At 45.1% G+C, this 19,062-nt stretch overlaps 1 protein-coding gene across 1 annotated transcript in view; it reads right to left on the bottom strand.

The window, feature by feature from the left end:
• SIK2 (salt inducible kinase 2) overlaps positions 1-19,062 on the bottom strand; it is a 191,585-nt gene that overhangs the window by 139,616 nt on the left and 32,907 nt on the right. The window lies entirely within an intron of this gene.

Here is a 19,062-nt window from a genome sequence, read left to right as displayed (position 1 = left end):
GGGGAAGAAAAAACGGATGCTGAGAAGGTCCACGCAATTCTACCAGCAGAAAGACAGAAGTTGGGGAAGGGTGCTGGTGGTGCTCCATGACGTGGGAATCCCCCTGAGCAGGGGTGAAATGCTACTGGTTCGGGCCAGTTCCCCTGAGCCGGTAGTAAAAAAAAAATGCTATTCAGGCAGTATTTCCGACGATCAGCTGTAGACGTGGAATTTATATTAGATCGAATCGTCGGAATTCCTGCCTTCTAGCTTTTTTCCCCCTGCAGATGTTTCATTACCCAACTAGATAACACTATCAGTGTTAGAAGAGAGAGGGGTTTGTAGAGGGAAGGAGGATGAGGAAGGCTATGGGGTCCTTGATGCTCTCTGAGCTCGGTTGTTTTCTTGCAGACATTTTATTACCCAACTAGGAAACATGATCAGTGCCAGAAGGGAGCGGGAGTGGGGTAAACAGAGACCAAACTCCACCCCCTCCTAGCACTGATGATGTTACCCAGTTGGATAATGAAATGTCTGCAAGAAAACAACTGAGGGCCCCACAGTTGCTTGTGTCTGCCAACATTTAAAAACAGCCACATCAAGTGGTAACTTAGAACAAAATCCACATCCCATACCTGGAAAACACGGCCTTGGCGAAGGCACACGCAGGTGTTTTGGCCTTCTTTGGGTTGCTTTGCCTCAGAGCCACACGGCAAGCACGCGCCCTGGCCCACTTTAGCACTGAAGAAATTCACCGGACAGGCCAGGCAGGAGAGAGAAGAGGACAATCCCGCAGAACGGAAGGTGCCTTCTGGGCACGGGATGGGGGAGCTACTGCCAGCTGGGCAGAAGAAACCTTGAAAAGCAAAACAAAACCCTGAGTGGAACCTATTTGCATCTGGCCACATAGAATGAGATGGAGCCCACCCATCTTAAAGTTGCCAAAGTTGAGAAATATTAATTTAAAGCAATAATTAGCCAACAATTAGCAGGAAACATCTGCAGACTGGAAACCCTCTAAAGTAGGGTTTCCATCTGTTCTGAATAACCAAACTGGAAGGGACCTTTGAGATCTCCTAGTCCAACCCCTTGCTCAGGCAGGAAACCCTCTACCATTTGAGACAAATGGATATCCAACATCTTCTTAAAAACCTCCAGTGTTGGAGCATTCAGAACTTCTGGAGGCAAGTCGTTCCACTGATTAATTGTTCTCACTGTCAGGAAGCTTCTCCTCAGTTCTAAGTTGCTTCTCCCCTTGATTAGTTTCCCCCCATTGCTTCTTGTCCTGCCCCCAGGTGCCTCGGAGAATAGGTTGACTCCCTCTTCTTGGTGGCATCCTCTGAGATATCGGAACACTACTGTCATGTCTCCCCTAGTCCTTCTTTTCATTAAACTAGCCCTACCTAATTCCCGCAACCTCTCTTCATATTTTTTAGCCTCCAGTCCCCTCGTCATCATTGTTGCTCTTCTCTGCACTCTTTCTAGAGTCTCAACATCTGGAATCCTTCTGGGATTGCTCCTTGTACCTTCAGGGCAGACAGATGAGTTCTGTTGTCTTCTCCTGCAATTCAACCCATTTTTGCATCCTTCTTTCTGCAGCGGAGAATTGCCAGCCAGGTAAGCTGTAAAAACAGAGAAAAGGAAGATGAAGACCAGCATCGTCCTTGCTTTCAGGCTGAGCACCGTTCAGTCTTTGAAGAACTCCGAGAGATGCAGGTTGATGTCTGTTTCTAAATATTTCATCACGCAGGGCTGAAATGCCGCCAAGGGGAAACTGGATCCCGTTGTTTTCACAGAGAGGGTCGGTCAGAGAGCACAAAAGAACAACCACACAATGCAAGGGAAGCCGAGAGCGGAGATGTTGACGTGAAACCAAGTTTTGGAATTCGTATCCTAATTGCTCTGCGTTTCTAGGGAGCCTTGAAAATGTCCAAATTCCTGGATGCTTTGTGTCCACCTCAATTTTTATATTTATTAACGGAATAGAATACTTTATTAGAATAAAATAACAGAGTTGGAAGAGACCTTGGAGGTCTTCAAGCCCAACCCCCTACTTAGGCAGGAAACCCTACACCACTTCAGACAAATGGAAGGAAAGCTTCTCAACAGGAGAAGCTCTTCCAAATAGGAGGAGATGTGAAGAGTTGAGTTTCTTCTATTGTGTTCGAATTCCAAGTTGCTTTGAAATGCATCTAGGGGTTTCCCAGGCACAAAGCGTTCCAGGAAGAGCCAAGTTAATGAAGTTTTGCTGAAGATTCAACACTGACCCCACTGCAGGAAGCCATTTCCTTCTGCAACTGAGTTTCTACAATCTCAGTTAAACTCTCTCAAGCTGGTTTCGATGGCTGGTGACGTCACTGGAAACATTCGTGCGGTCTTAAAGCAGAATTGATTTCCTTGGAATTTCTACTCTTTCCAGGTGATTTTCTACTGTGTTAGTTGGCAAAGGTGCTACCAGTTTCCTCCTGATTTTGGGCTGCCCCAGAGCAATGTTTTTTTTTAACCTTGGCCCTTTTAAGATGGGTGGACATTAACTCCCAGAATGCCCTAGCCAGCCATATTAAGGAGAAGATGGAGAAGACTCCAGCTGGAAAAGAATCCTGCTAGTCTCTTGGACTGCAAGGCCATCCAACCGGTCAGTCCTAGAGGAGATGAACCCTGACTGCTCTTTAGAAGGCCAGATCCTGAAGACGAAACTCAAATCCTTTGGCCGCCTAATGAGACGGAAGAAGGACTCCCTGGAGAAGAGCCTCATGCTGAGAAAGATTGAGGGCAGAAGAAGAAGAAGGGGACGGCAGAGAAGGAGGTGGCTGGATGGAGTCACCGAAGCAGTAGCCGTGAGCTTAAATGGACTTTAGAGGATGGTAGAGGACAGGAAGGCCTGGAGGAACATTGTCCATGGGGTCGCAATGGGTCGGACATGACTTTGCAACTAACAACAACATCTTAAGGGGGGCATGGTTGAAAAACAGTCTTTTCTATCCCTGTGCAATGTCATCCACTAGATGGCACTGTGACCCCAAAAACTCCATCATAGCATAGCCTTTATTGTCATTGTACAAAATAAATACAACGAAATTGGTCTGTAAATAGTAAAAACTGATTTTTGACTTAAGGTTGAACACAACTGTTCTGAATAAAACAGCAAAAAACCAAACCAATGAAAAATGTCAATTTGAGCAGGAAAATATGCGTAGGTATGGACTCACGTCCTCCAATCCTTGATTCTAGAACCATCCTGTGATTTACTCTTGCTGCTACTCGCTTTTGGGATAACCAAACGCACACAGCCTTGGTCATCCATGTTAAACTTTCTTTGGGCATTCGGGCATGAAAGTTTGTTTCAGCACCTGCGGTGTGGAGAACTGAATGGTCACTTATTTTATTTATTTATTTTATTTATTTGGTTTGTCAAACATGTACGAGATAAATTTCCCAGGTTTCTTGAGTTGTTTTCCCCTTGAGGATTCTCATCCATCGAATTCTTCCCAAGCTCTCTCTAAATTTATTGAAATTAGCTCTCTTAAAGTCCAAGACTCTAGTTTGACTTTGTTCTACTACTTGTGTTTGCATAATGTTGAATTCCAATATTGCATGGTCACTTGCCCCCAGGGTTCCTGTGGCTTCAACACCTTCTATCATTTCCTCTCTGTTAGTGAGAATTAAGTCCAATATGGCTGATCCCCTTGTTTCCTTCTCTACTTTTTGGGAAACAAAGTTGTCTGCTAGGTTTGTTAGGAACCTGTTGGATCTTCCACTTGGTGCAGAGTTTGTTTCCCAGTTGATTACTATTGTGGTGTGCTTCCTACATACCTTAGTTAGCTGATTAGCAAAAAGTTCATCTACTTCCTCTGCTTTGTTGGGTGGCCTGTAGTACTATAGACCTATGGCAATGTCATTCCGCCCCCCAACCTTTAATATTGACCCAAATGCATTCAAGATAGTTCTCATCATTGTTGTGCTCTATTTCTGTAGAGGTGTAGTTATTTCTTATATATAGTGCAACTCCACCTCCTCTTTTATTTGGTCTATTACTTTTAAACAATTTAAATCCTTCTAGCTGTATGTTCCATTTGTGGGTTCCATCCCACCAAGTTTCTGTAATGGCAACAATATTGTATCTGCCCTCATTTACTTGAATTTCTAATTCGCCTTGTTTATTCCTCATACTCTGTGCATTGGTGCATAGACATTGGAGTCCATTTTGATTGACCCTGTGTTTACTGTCTACATAACCTGTGTTATGCCTGACTGCCCCTATTTTCTTGCCACTATGATTCACGCACATGGTATGGTACTCACTATTAAGTGCTTGGTTTTGCTTGACAGCGGGAGTGATAATCTTACCTGCACAAACATCTGTGATACATGCACTGATAACCCTATGAGTTTTAGATTGCTGGGGACAGAAATGTTCTGTATCAATTAATTCTCTGTCCCCGCTGTTCAGTTTAAATGTTTATCCAGAAAATCTGTGAATTTAATGCCAAGTAACTCAGTCCCTTTCTTGGATGGGTACCATAGGTTTGCCATCACAGCCCCTCACCATTTCTGACAGATGGCAGTCTATTCTCTTCTTGAAAGCCTCCAGGGGTGAAGCCCCCACAACTTCCAAAGGCAACTTCTGTCCCATGGATTGATTGTTCTCGCTGTCAGGAAATTCCTCCTTATTTCCAGGTTTGATCTCTCCTCGATCAGTTTCCATCCATTCCTCCTTGTCTGACCTCCCCACCCAAGCTGCAGTATTTACCCATCATCCACGACCGTCCCTCTTTTCACAGCTTAGAATATTTGTAAACATTCCTTGACAGGGAAATGACAGGTGTCAGTGTGAAAATCTCTTTTCAAATTCAAAGTTATTAAGAATTAGAAACTTCCTTCTTTGTGCCATTTCTCTCCATAAACTGATGCAATGATAAATAATTTGGCTTATCTTGGCGCGAGGCCTGGAGTTTGCTTCGGTTTGTGTTTCGAAGGAAGCCCTTCTGAGAGACAAACATTTGGAATCAGAAAGAAGTTTTAGGGGGGCAACATTTCGGTTTTTAAGAAAGGGCATGAAGCATCCTCTATCGCACTGAGCAACGCTTAATAAAAGACTAAGGATTTTCCCTACTTCCCAAGTATGAGCAAGTAGCTCAAATCAAGCCTGATGAGATTTTAGATTTCTTATTTTAAACCAGGTTTTATCATTTGTTTAATGAATGAAGCAAGCCAGATACTAAAAACGAACTACTACTGCAGGATCGCATCCTGCCCCATACATCCCTACGACCAATCCGCTCACACAGAGAGGGACTTCTCCGGGTGCCGTCCGCCAAACAGTGTCGGGGGGCGACACCCAGGAGCAGAGCCTTCTCTGTGATGGGCCCAGCCCTGTGGAATGACCTCCCCCGTGACATCAGGACTACTTCCGATCTCCGCTCCTTCCGTGTACAGCTGAAGACCCACCTCTTTCAATTATCTGGCCTGGCTCAACCGTAAACTTTTCTTACTCCTCCTGACAGTTCTTTTAAATTTTAAAAACTTTAAATTTTAAATTGTGTTTTACAATTGGGGTATTTTTAATGGTGACTTTTAATTGTCCAATGTGATGTAATTTGTTACCTCCTCCGTGCATGTATGTCCTGTATATATGTATGTTTATGTGTTGTATATGTTTTATATGCTCCACTGTACGCCGCCCCGAGTCCTGTCTGGAAAGGGAGCGGCTAATAAATTTAAATTTATTATTATTATTTTATTATTTATTACTACCTCCTCCTCCTCCTCCTCCTCCTCCTCCTCCTCCTCCTCCTCCTCCTCCTCCTCCTCCTCCTCCTCCTCCTCCTCCTCCTCCTCCTCCTCCTCCTCCTCCTTCTCCATCTCCATAGCAGATATACAACCCAGGATATACTATAATGTATTTAGTGTTACATATATTGATGGCAGCAAGAATCATATATGCTAAATATAGGGAAAATGCAAACACCCCATCGGATGATGGTAGAATCAGGAAAATTTGGGATTGTGCTGAAATGGATAGATTAAGCTTAAACATTAAAGATAAGGAAGACTCGAAATATTATAGCACATGGAATAAATTTTATGAATGGATAGAGACGAGATAGAAATGAGAGGGAAGTTGACAATCGCTGTTAGTATGGAAAATAAAGATGCTATAGAATTATGGCTATAATATGGAAAAATTGAAAATAGGCTAATGTAAGTAGAAATTTAGTTAAAGCTCTTTTTTTTTTCTTTTTCCATTGGTTGTGTCATTATAATTACTGTAAATATATTACTGTTATAGTTATTAGCTTGTTAAGTATGTTAAGATTTGCTATTGATTTTTCTTTGGCTTTGCTTTATTTGTAATTGTATTTACAATTCCAGGTTTAGTTATAAAAGAAGGAACAGACATTTTGAACTCTGGAACTTTAAAATATGTTGCTCACTTAGCTTTCGTTAGCCACTGCTAACATTGTCAGAGTGTAAAAACCATTAAAGAGATACCTGCCTTTATACACTATTAATCAATTTGGCCATTGCACGCATGATCGGCCCATCCACCTGCCTCCCACCTGGTGGGAGCATGCAATGGCCAAATTGACTAATAGTGTATAAAGGCAGGTATCTCTTTAATGGTTTTTACACTCTTGACAATGTTAGCAGTGGCCAACGAAAGCTAAGTGAGCAATACATTTTAAAGTTCCGGAGATTGCAACGTCTGTTTCTTCTTTTATAACTACACCTGGGATGAACGGAGCAAGAAGCATTATACAAACTTGCAATTATTGGAGAAGGGCGAAACAAGGCTAATAAATTAGCCTTGACTTCACTAAAAATACTACATGCCTTTGGTGGACAAACAGAAAATTCTGAGAACAAAGCCCAATAATCCAGGCTTGTGTTTCACTGTTGGTTCTCACCAAAAAGGACCGTAACATTACACCCTCTGCACATTGTGGGTTGCCACAAAGAAGAGGGAGTCAAACTATTCTCCCAGGCACCTGAGGGCAGGACAAGAAGCAATGGGTGGAAACTAATCAAGGAGAGAAGCAACTTAGAACTGAGGAGAAACTTCCTGATAGTGAGAACAATTAATCAGTGGAACAGAAGTTGCCTCCAGAAGTTGTGAATGTCCCAACACTGGATGCTTTTAAGAAGAGATTGGACAACCCTTTGTCTGAAATGGTGTAGGGTTTCCTGCCTAGGCAGGGGGTTGGACTAGAAGACCTCCAAGGTCCCTTCCAACTCTGCTATTGTATTTATAACTTTTTCCTGGAAAAGCTACCCATCCTCCATAGGAAATTCCAGAAACAGCCTTTTCTCTTTCTCTAAAGCTGTTGCTAGGCAAAACAAAAAACCCCAACACTTTTTTTGCATTGAACTTTCCCTACTCAGGAACCCAGGACAGGAAGAGAATAATGAAAGGATGAAAAGTTTTCTCCCTTCTGTAGGACTCCTCGATGTGGGTGCAGAAGTCCAGACCACCATCCGATGGCCCTTAAGAGCCGTGCAACCCCCTCCCTTTGCAACAGCGGCAGCTGAAATGTAGTCGGGAGGATGACATCCTGAGCCCTCTGAGGTCGTGCAGATGGCAGCGAAGGAGTGCCTGGAGTCAAGGGTGAGTCAGCCAACTCTGGGATTTGCCCTCAGGCTCTTTGTCTGCAGCTTAACACCACCTGTAAAACTCTCTGCATAAGATTGTGTGGAAGGATGCCAGGGCCCTGCTTATTTAAGGCCGTGCAAAAGGCTCCAGTCCTAAATAATTGGGACATCTGCTATTTATCCTTATCCCCCCCCCCGGCTATTGTTAAAAATAAATAAATAAGGTTGTTCAAGCCTAATTAATTGGCATGGGAAGGAAGGGGTTTGGCTACCTTTTGTTATCTCTACGGCCAAGTGAATTCATTCCCAGGTAGGCTGGGTACGCACGGGGGGGGGGGGGGGGAGTATGTGTGTGTTTGTGAGTGTGTATTTGTGTGTCATCAAAGACTGCCACCTTGCCTAGGGGGGGAAGCTCTACGGTGCCGAGCATCCTGGCTGGTAATATATATATATATATATATATATATATATATATATATATATATATATATATATATATATATATATATATATATATATATATATATATATATATATATATATATATATATATATATATATATATATATATATATATATATATATATATATATATATATATATATATATATATATATGGAATTTGTGATATAAGACAGTAAAAATATTTATACAATCTTACACCAGAGTGAGAGCCGATCCTGCACCTTGCAAGCTCACCTTGATGTTGGCTTGGAGCTTCAAACCACCCCTGTGACTTTGCACGGACAGGCACTATGTTGCCAATACAGTTTGCCCCGCGTTGATCCGAAGTGTACTTCTGATGGTGCAAGAATGAAGTTTGGGCTCAACATCCAGATCAAACATCTTACAGTTCCAACTTCAAAGCAAAGACCATTGGGACTTGGAGAAACTTCAGAGAAGCAACAGGACTTTGGATGCAGAATTTGGTTGGAAAATGTGGGACACCTTATTCCTGAGATTTGCAGATGGGGACAGCAGCCAAGAAATCAAAAGAGGCTTGCTCCTGGGGAAATTTAGACAGCATACCAAAAAGCAGAAACATCATCCTGCCAACAAAAGTACATATATTCAAGGCTCTGGTTTTCCCAGTTGCAATGGATGGCTGTGAAGGATGGACCATAAGAAAGGCTGAGCACCAAAGAATGGAGGCCTTTGAACTCTGGTGCTGGAGAAGATTCCTGCGAGTCCCTTGGACTGCAAGGTGATTGAACCAGTCAGTCCTAGAGGAGATCAACCCTGACTGCTCTTTAGAAGGCCAGATCCTGAAGAGGAAACTCAAATACATTGGCCACCTAATGAGAAGGAAGGACTCCCTGGAGAAGAGCCTCATGCTGGGAAAGATGGAAAAGAAGAAGAAGCAGATGGCAGAGAAGGAGGTGGCCGGATGGAGTCACCAAAGCAGTTGGCGTGAGTTTAAATGGACTCCGGGGGATGGTAGAGAACAGGAAGGCCTGGAGGAACATTGTCCATGAGGTCCACGACTTCACAACTAACAACAACTAGTTTTGCAAAGAGTAAGAGTTGGCACATTTTGGAAACTCTTCTCCAGGAAGGTCCAACCTTGGACTTGTGGACTTCAATGCCCAGAATTTCCCCAGCCAGCGTGGGGAATTCTGAGTGTTGAAGTCCACAAGTGTTATAGAGACCAGGGGTGGACACCTCTGCCATACACACCGAGAACTGGCATTTACGTAGCCCCTCTAAACTCTGCTTATCTCCAGTTCTGTACCGGTTGGCATTTCCTCCAGAGAGCGACGATGATCCTAGACGCTGAGCAAGGAAAGTCCTGGCTGGCTCTCCTTCTGTTTAATGCGTATTTAACTTTAGCAACTGAGTTTGCATAGGGAAATGGGAGCTGGCAGTGGCACAGGTGTCTCCCGTAGTTGGCTCTTTTTATGCCTGAGCCGAGGGGGCCGATGAAAGCCCAGTTCCCGGCAAAGGGCAGGGCGGGGTCAACAACAAGCCACTCTTACACATGATCAAATATTGACTGAAGTCAAGAAAGCAGGACTCACACACACAGTTAAGAGCCCATTTGTGGCTCCTTATCAGCATCCCGGCGACTTGTTAAGGACAGCGCCATCCAAAAGGGGCAGTCAATATCCTGGTATAAGCCCACACCTGTGCAAAGATAGGATGTGCCTGTAGAGGTTTGTGAAGTTCTGCCCGGACACACACACACACACACACACACACACACACACACGACTAGAGGCTATGATCTGAAGGTTGAAGGCATTCCCTGTCAAATAACAGGAAATTGGTAAAGTTAGTGACAGTTCAAAGTTATGTTGTGGCCCACCAGTGGAGCTGGCAGCAGATTCGGACAGTGAGGAGTCTGGGGAGGAACCTTGGCCAGTCCTGGAGTCTGGGGAAGGCTCTGATGAGGACTCTGTGTCGGAGGCAGAGAGGGGGACAGAGTCGTATACCAGATATCAGCTGCCTTCGGAGTCAGACATCATTGGGGCAGCTGAACAGCTGGAGCCTGTTCCCAGTGTGCGCATGTGCAGAGTTGCCAGACGAAGGGAACAGCTAAAGAACAGGGGTTGACTTGGGAGTAAGGCCAAAGGTGGACAATGAATGGCCCTTCCCAGAGGAAATAAAATAGGAGCGAAAGGGGAGTGGAGTTTGCAGAAGACCATGAGTTCGCTTCATGGGTTCCTGACTCTCCGAGACTCCTTGCCAAGTTCTGCAGATATCGGCCTGGCAGCTCTCCAAGCCAGAGAAGGTCTGTGACGGTAAATCCTCCCTTGAAAGACTTTGCTGGATGTGAAGGAGCAGAATTAACAGTGAATTAATAAAAGGGCTTTTTGTCGGGACAAGGAGTTTGCTTCATGCTCTTGGGAAGGATGTTGCCTGAAAAAAGTGTCTTATGACCATTTTTCACATTTATGACTGTTGCAGCATACTGGAAGACTGTTCCCAGATCACCCCTAGTCCTTCTTTTCTCTAGATTATCCAAACCCAATTCCTGCAACCGTTCTTCATATAGTGTTTAATCATCTTAGTTGCTGTTCTCTGCACTTTTTCCAAAGTCTCAACAACGTGGTGACCAAAACTGGATGCCGTATTTCCATATGTGGCCTTAAGACAAAGATTCCCTTCGCACATATGTGCTAGTCGTTCCTGACTCTAGGGGGCAGTGCTCATCTCCATTTCAAAGCTGAAGAGCCAGCGCTGTCTGAAGATGTCTCCCTGGTCATGTGGCCGGCATGACTAAAAGCCGAAGGCGCATGGAATGTTGTTCCTTTCCCACCAAAGGTGGTTCCTATTTTTCTACTTGCATTTTTACATACTTTCGAACTGCTAGGTTGGCAGAAGCTGGGACAAGTGATGGGAGCTCACTCCATTAAGTGGCACTAGGGATTCAAACTGCCAAACTGCCAGCCTTTTTGATCGACAAGTTCTGCATCTTAGCCACTTAGCCACCGCATCCCTTATATGGCCTTACTAAGGTTTTTAAAACCAGTACTAATACTTCACTTGATTTTGATTCCCCGGTGACATACGGTGAGCATACCTTCGTTGCAGAAGAAAAAACCCAAGTGCACAATCTGAGCCATGGAGAAGGCACACACAAGAAAGCACTTATGGCTTCCATTGCACCACCATGCTTACCTGCTTAACATTTTGAACCACACCCTGTGGCCACTCCTGACTCACAACATTAAAAAAATAATAATCCTTGGCAGTTAGAAAGGCGGCAACCTTTGGAAAAAGGAAGAAAACAAATCTTTAAATGTGTGTGTGTGCATGAGAGAGAGAAGGAGGGAGGGAGGGAGGGAGGGAGGGAGAGAGAGGGAGAGAGACAGAGAGAGAGAGAGAGAGAGAGAGAGAGAATACAAGGATATTTCAGAAGAATTGCTGCAATTTTTTTTATTTGTAAGCTGAGAAGCAGCGCAAGTCTCTCCTTAAAGCTGCACAATTGTGATCCTCAAAAATGGAGCCCAACCCCTGTCTGGGAAGAGCAAACAACTCAGCCAGTGGAGAGTTATTGTTGGAGTTGGGAACGATTGTATCAACTGCCCTCTGTTCTCTGGATGGAACAAAAGCTGGATTATCCCCCCAAAGAAACACAGCCTTGCAAGATTGGCAACCAGTTTTGGTCACCACAACGGAAAAAAGATGCTGAAGGCAGAGAAAAGCCACGAAGATGATTAGGGGACTGGAGGCAAAAACGCACAAAGAACGGTTGCTCCAATTGGGTATAGAATCAAGATCACGGGAAGTGTTAATAATACTTTACAATGCCTTAGTAAAGCCACACTGGGAATACGGCATCCAGTTGTGGGTGCCATGATGTAAAAAAGATGTGGAGACTCTAGAAAGAGTGCAGAGAAGAGCAACAAAGATGATTAGGGGACTGAAGGCTAAAACATATGAGGAACGGTTGCAGGAACTGGGTAAGTCTAGTTTAATGAAAAGAAGGACTAGGGGAGACAGGATAGCAGTCTTCCAGTATCTCCGGGGTTGCCACAAAGAAGAGGGAGTCAAGCTGTTCTATAAAGCACCTGAAGGCAGGACAAGAAGCAATGGGTGGAAACTAATCAAGGAGAGAAGCAACTTAGAACTAAGGAGAAACTTCCTGACATTTAGAACAATTAATCAGTGGAACAACTTGCCTCCAGAAGTTGTGAATGCTACAAAACTGGAAGTTTTGAAGTGTGGCCCTCCCGAGTGCCATTTTCGCTGGCAGAGGTACCTTCGTGGGCTGGCCCTTCGATATTTCCAGAGCGCCCCGTGGGCCAGGTCCAGCTCCCGGGCCTGTTTGACAAAAGATCACCATTGGACAAATAGTTGTTGTTGTGATCCAGAGCAACGCCATCCAAAGTTGCCTATTGTGTCTGAGAGAGACCCAGAGCAGGTCATGGGCTGCTAACAGTTTGTGAGAAGTTGTGAAGCACCTGGACTTTGTTTGAGTTGAGTTGTTTGAGGAAGAAAGGCCAGAGCTAGGGAGAACAGGATGCTCCCCCTGATCACAACAAACAGAGCATCAAGATTTGGGTCATATATCATAGCTATGCAAAGAAGGTGCAGTCGTCCTATGAAGTCCTTTCATTATTCATCCCCATTTCCTTTTAAAAAAGAAAAGGGAGCAGAGCTTAATGTAGCACCGCTGGTCTTTTGGGCTTCCTCTTTGTGAAGCTTAGTGCCCTCGGTCACGCAACATGGGAGGCTGGGAGAGGAGAAGGCTGCAGAGAAATGATGCGCCTCAACCGATGGGAAGGGCAGAAGGCCTTCTCCTCTGGCTTCTGACCGGTCGATAGTTCAGATCAGAGGTGGCTTTCTACCGGTTTGGACTGGTTCAGCCGAAACAGTGGTGGTATGCCAGCCTGGGTCACAGAACTGGTAGTGACCGCCCTGCCTTGCCTTTGCCACGTGCATCCACAGTTTTAGAAGAGCTCTGTGTGTGTGTGTGTTTGTGTGTGTGTATGGGTACATACACATACAGTATATTTAGAAGATAATGTGTCTTTAAAAAAAATATTTTCAAACATACAAAATATACAAAAACAAAACTTAGACATAAACTACAGTTGCACAACACACTGGAACTTCATGTCCCTTCTTATAGCAGTTTCAAATCGGTACAATTCTCCTTCTGTTATGTTTTTGTGTGCCGATACACACTCTATACTGTGTAATATGTACGTACACATATGGCATATATACATAGGATTAAATAGTATATTTTGGATGTTCAGGAGTAGTAAATAAATAGAGAAATTGTATCTCGTTGAGGCCTTTGAGGCAAGGAGAAGCCAGGCAAGGCGTCCCTTGACTTGAGTGACATCAAGTTGGCCACGTCCACCCAGTCACATCTATCTATCCTCTCTCTCTCTCTCTTTCCTATCCTATCAGAGGTGAGTTCATATCAGTTTGGACCAGTTCGGCCGAGTAGGGAGTAACTTGGCCACTTATGCCCCTTAACCAGTTCTATCGGATCTTGATCCAGCTTTGGGGGATGGTGAAGGCAAACCAGGGTTTCATCCACCGGTGGGTTCCGGCCGGCGCTACTGCCGGTTCGGTTGTGCGCACACTGGATGCGTGCTGTGTGTGCATGCACAGTTCAACAGAAATTGTTCTAATCATGCGCAGAACTAAACAACAAGATGGCAGCACCGACGGCTCCAACCGGGGAACTGGCTCGGGGGTGTGGCAGGCCTGGATCACTGCCAGATCCAGCCACCCAGGCCGCCATACTGCTACCAGTTCGGTCGAATCAGGCCGAAACAATAGGATCTCACCACTGTTCCCCACCCTTTTAAAATCCCGAGGTTGCACATGGACTCTTTGCTGAGCCAGGGAGATGCTGCTTTTGGGCATAACCCTGACATTCTGGGTGGCAGTGGAGGAAACCAGTGGTGAGTTCCTACCAGTTTAGACCAGTTCAGCTGCATTGCATCAGTTTGCGATGCCCTGGTTGCCTTGGCCGTCCCCTAAAGCAGGAGCTTTCTCCCTCGCCCACCTGGCTCTGCGCAGGTGTTTCCTTGAGGCTTTCAGATTTCCAGAGAAATACACTTGACCCTCCCGGCAACCCAGGAACTGCAGCCTCTGTTTGGATTGTTGAAGCATAAACTATTCCGACATTGTTTAATGTGTAATCCAAACTGTGCTGGGCTCTGCCCAATATGGAAATGCAGCTCTTTGGTAAACATCAGAGGGACTTCGGAGGGAAGGAATTCGCCTGAAAAATCACCTGGTCGAACCATGCAGTGTCACAGCCCTTTCTCTTTCTTTCTTTCTTTCTTTCTTTCTTTCTTTCTTTCTTTCTTTCTTTCTTTCTTTCTTTCTTTCTTCCTTCCTTCCTTCTTTCCTTCCTTCCTTCCTTCCTTCCCTCCCTCCCTCCCTCCCCTGCCTCCCTCCCTCCCTCCTTTCTCTTTCTTTCTTTCTTTCTTTCTTTCTTTCTTTCTTTCTTTCTTTCTTTCTCTTCCTTCCTCCCCTCCCTCCCCTGCCTCCTTCCCTCCTTTCTCTCTCTCTCTCTCTCTCTCTCTCTCTCTCTCTCTTTCTTTCTTTTGTTCTTGTGCCCCAAGAAAGACCACTTAATCTGGGCAGCCACATTGGAAGCTCTGCATTCTTGCTCTAAGTGGAGGAATGAACACATTCAATGACTTGATTGCTACCAGCCGAGGAGGAGTAGGAGATCCCACCACCTTGGCCCCACTTAGAGGAAAGAGACGGGGTCCAGAAGCCCTCAGTTCTTTGGTGCTCCTCACCAGAACTTGAATCTTGCACAGTGAGGGTTCGTGAGTGCTGGAAGGCCAGGCCTTGATGCATACATCAAAAGCTCATTTTGGGGAAAGGGTTTCCTACACACCAGGGGTCAGCAACCAGTGGCTCTGGAGCCACATATGGCTCTTTCATCCCTCTGCTGCAGCTCCCTGTTGCTGGTTGGTTCCACAATTGATAGAGCTTTCAGTTAGGACAAGTAGAGGAACAAGGATGCCGCGCTAAGAGGAGACTCTATGGTGAGGGAACTGGCTCCAGAATTGAATGGGGGGGGGGGGGCTTCCAGTTAGAGCATTTGTGGCTCTTTGAGTGTTTAAGGTTGCTGATCCCTGCTATAGACCCCTCATGGATGCAGCTTCTAAAGAGCCCTGAATCTTTCTGCTGAGAGATGATTTTTACCCATCCCAATGCAAGAATGGTTGGAGATAGATCCATCCCCCACTTCTCGGGGGGGGGGGGGGTCTCAGAGACAGCCAAAGGACTGTCAAGCTCCCACTTACACTTTCTTTTAATGCGTGAGAAGAAGCTTGTGTCAACGAATGTGTCATATAGTTGCATTTGCTCTTCACCAAACAAGTGATTTCATCCTTGGTTGTTAGATGCGTTGCTAAACACTCATTATTAATTTTGGTGCCGTGGCTCTCCATTGCACTGAACTCTATGAAGTGCTCAGCTGTGCCTGGATTGGACCCATTAACTGGCTTCAGATTTTGTATTAACCCTCGTTTGCTTAACTATAATCTCTTCACCATTGATGACGTATGCAAACAGATTGAACTACAAATAGCAATAGCAATACCCTAAGATTTATATACCGCTTCACAGTGCTTTACAGCCCTCTCTGAGAGGTTTACAGAGTCAGCCTCTTGCCCCTAATAATCTGGGTCCTTGTTTTACCCACCCCGGAAGGACAGAAGGCTGTTAACCTTGAGCCGGTGAGAATCAAACTGTCGAACCTGCTGACTGCCTGCTGACTGCAGTAGCCTGCAGTATTGCATTCTAACCACTGTGCCACCACACCTCGTAAATCATAGTTTACAGAGAATCACAATTGGATGTAGAGGGAAAAAGGAAGGACCTTGAAGGCAAGAAAAAAACTCTCACCAAGATAACAGCTAGATAAGCAAGGATTGAGCCCAGGCCAAGAGGGAAAAACATCAGACAAGCCCCTCCAAAGTTCACACAAAGTTCACACAGAACCAAACATTCTGGTTCAGACCTGTAGCGTTCTCTCCCTAAAACTGTGAGTGACAATAATGGTAGTCTTGACCTAGATGGCATGACTCTCTTAACCAGGTCTACCTCATGGGGTCACCCTGGGTTTGAGCAAACCAACCGCACGGTGGCTTTGCGTAGTAGATCCCTCCCAACTGCTTCATGGGTTGCAGCCAATCTGCAAACTGATCTAGAGATGGAGTTGACAGGTTGAAAACTGGTGAGCCATTCCAGAGATCTGGCATTCAAGTGCCAGCTTTGTCGACATTTTCCGGGTTCAGGTGGTGCCATAAATCTTTTAACAAACATACCTCACCGTAACAGGGATTTGGAAAACCTAACAAATTAAACTCCATAGATTCATTCCTTGGGATCCTTCCAAGACGTTTAGCAATTCAGAGAAGACACGCAGGGTCATTGTTTTCCTTGAAGCTTTACTGGCAATTATAGTAGAAAGAGAAACAAAAGCTTATTTAGCACCCAAGTCTCGGGAGAGGCATAGGGGAAGTAACTTAACTCTGTGTTCTTCCACCAACAATGGCTTAGTCATGGTCAATTTCTTCCACATATCATTCCCAGCTTATTCTACCGATCAATAGATGGTTACCCCTTCCAAGTTTTCATCCTGGATTGGCTCCAAGTTGGAAGATGATGGACGGTTGTTACTTACTACTTTACTACTAAAAGGACTGTCAAATCCTATGAAAATCCTTCTTGGCTCCTCTTCACCTATAATTCAAGAACCGAGGTTAGTGGGCGTTGGGAGGGGGTCCATTTTACACTGAATGGGGTACATCTCTTCAATAAAGTTTAAACTTTGTACTATAGTAAGTTAGCACCCACCTCTCCTAGAAAATGAAATGAAATGTTAGGAAATATCAAAAAGGCAGAATATTTCCCCCTAAAAGGGAGAAAGAAACTCATCCCTTACACTTTTATCAATGGGCCATTAAGGTCTGAGCCAGAGAAACATGTTTTTAGGCAGGAAACAGACTCACCCTTAATAGCCCCCACCTTTGTCAATGGGCCATTAAGGCCTGAGCCAGTTATTCTACATAACAAAGATCTATGCGCAAGAGAGGACCCAGTGTGTCGCATAGGAGGTGAGGAGTGACCGGGCAGGGTGAGCATTGAGCAGGTGGGCAGGGTTAGCGAGCATCGGGCGGGCAGGTGGGGTGAGAGAGTGGCAACCAGGTGGCTGGGCGGGGGGGTGGGGGGGTGGCAGTGGGCGGAGCCACCCAGAGGTTGCTACCAGTTCAGCGACCCAGGCCAAATTTCCCCTACCGGTTCGCTCAAACAGGTACGAACTGGCTGAATACCACCTCTGTACTGATCCCTCTTGATGTTTCTTTTTCAGCAGGGTTACATTTTAAAGCTCTGGTGTATGGATGGACCATCTCCTGCACTTTCTCATCCATGAAGATTCAAGGGCTTCAGATCTATTCCTTCTTTTGAACCTTACGATCTTGACCTAGGAGGTCAACCAATGTCTTCTTCCCCAGCAAGAGCAGAAGCCTAGGGACCATGACTGAGAGTGAAGAACAGATTTGGCTTCCTCCATCACCTGCTGTGGGGGACTCAGCCCAGGAGGCTCTTCGCCATCCTCCATTCTCCTGAAGCTTTGTGGACTGTGGGGCAAAGTTCTCAGGGTGATATATGCAACCCTGGATTAAGGGAGGACCTGGAGCTGAACTCTATGGATTTCTTTTCTATGTTTGTTCACAAGTTCTTTGAGGTCTGTTTGATGGAAGAGCTGGCCAGAAGGTGGCAGATTTACCCCAAAAGAGAACAAAACATGACATTATAAACCAGTAAAGATTTTAACATTTTAAACATTCTATTGGGATGGAAGAAACCTACAAGAAGAGGCCTGGTTAAAACTGGAGTCACTGAAGTTCTTCCACCGTAGGATCATGATTGACTTCCCCTTCCCCTTCCCCTCCTCCTCCTCCTCCTCCTCCTCCTCCTCCTCCTCCTCCTCCTCCTCCTCCTCCTCCTCCTCCTCCTCTCTGACAATGCAGCCTGGAGAATTCTGCAAGTTGAAATTCATTCAGCTTTAAGGTACCAAGTTTGAAAAACTCCGACTTCAAATGTAGACAAACTGTATGCTGGATCAAAAGGATGTCCTTGGAGCGATTATGACTCCATTGTAATTTAGAGACTCCACGTAGTACAACAGCTATTTTTGGTATGATGTGTGTGCGAGTTGCTCTTTTGCTTTTCGGTTAGAAACTTCTTCTGACCCCACCCCCACTCTGTGGAACACTCCTTTTGAGACCATTACGAGTTCTCCTTAACATGACATAAAAGATCTGCAAAATGATTGAATGAGACTTTGCAAGGTGTCCTTCACCCTGTGGGGCCATTTTCGGAGTTCCATGTCAAATTGACCTGCTCCTTTTGCTCAATCTTTGGAGGAAGTTGATTGCTCTGTGTTTTTTCCTCTTCCTCCCCCTGCCAAAGCTTTATGCAAAATTTCCCACAGAGAGCATTCTTCCAGGCCCATCAGGTTGATGGTAGTAAATCATCTGTCATTTTTTTCAGATGAAGGAAAATAATAAATTGGAAGGGTGGAGGAAACCGGGCTGGGGGTGGTGAGGAAAACCGCCTGAGAATTGGTTGCACCATTTAACACTTGGGAGATGAGGGACAATTGGCACAGGTTTGTCCCTTAGGTGCACGGGGCCATACCTTGGGCAAAGGAAGCAAGACAATGGACAATCCTGGTGCAGAGACTAAGCTTGTGGCATTTCATTAGCATTCATTAACATTCATTAAATATTTCGTAACGTTCATTTGCCTGGCAACCCTTCCCTTTGGGTCTCACTAGCAGGTAAAGCAAAATTTAAATCCTCATAATGCTCCAGAACAGGGTTTTTCTCAACCTTGGCAACTTGAAGATTTGTGGACTTCAAACCTCAGAATTCTCCATGTTGAAGTTGAAGTCCACACATCTTCGGATTGTCAAGGGAAAAAAACACAGTCTAGAGCTTTTATTTTTATTTAGTTAGTTAGTTTGTCAAACATGTACGAGATAACAGGCAT

This window comes from Natrix helvetica (genome assembly GCF_964273705.1).
Source record: "Natrix helvetica genome assembly, chromosome: 8".
Lineage (NCBI taxonomy): Eukaryota > Metazoa > Chordata > Lepidosauria > Squamata > Natricidae > Natrix > Natrix helvetica.
The sequence above is the reverse complement of the archived record's forward strand: the minus strand, read 5'-3'. Positions and strand labels throughout refer to the sequence as shown.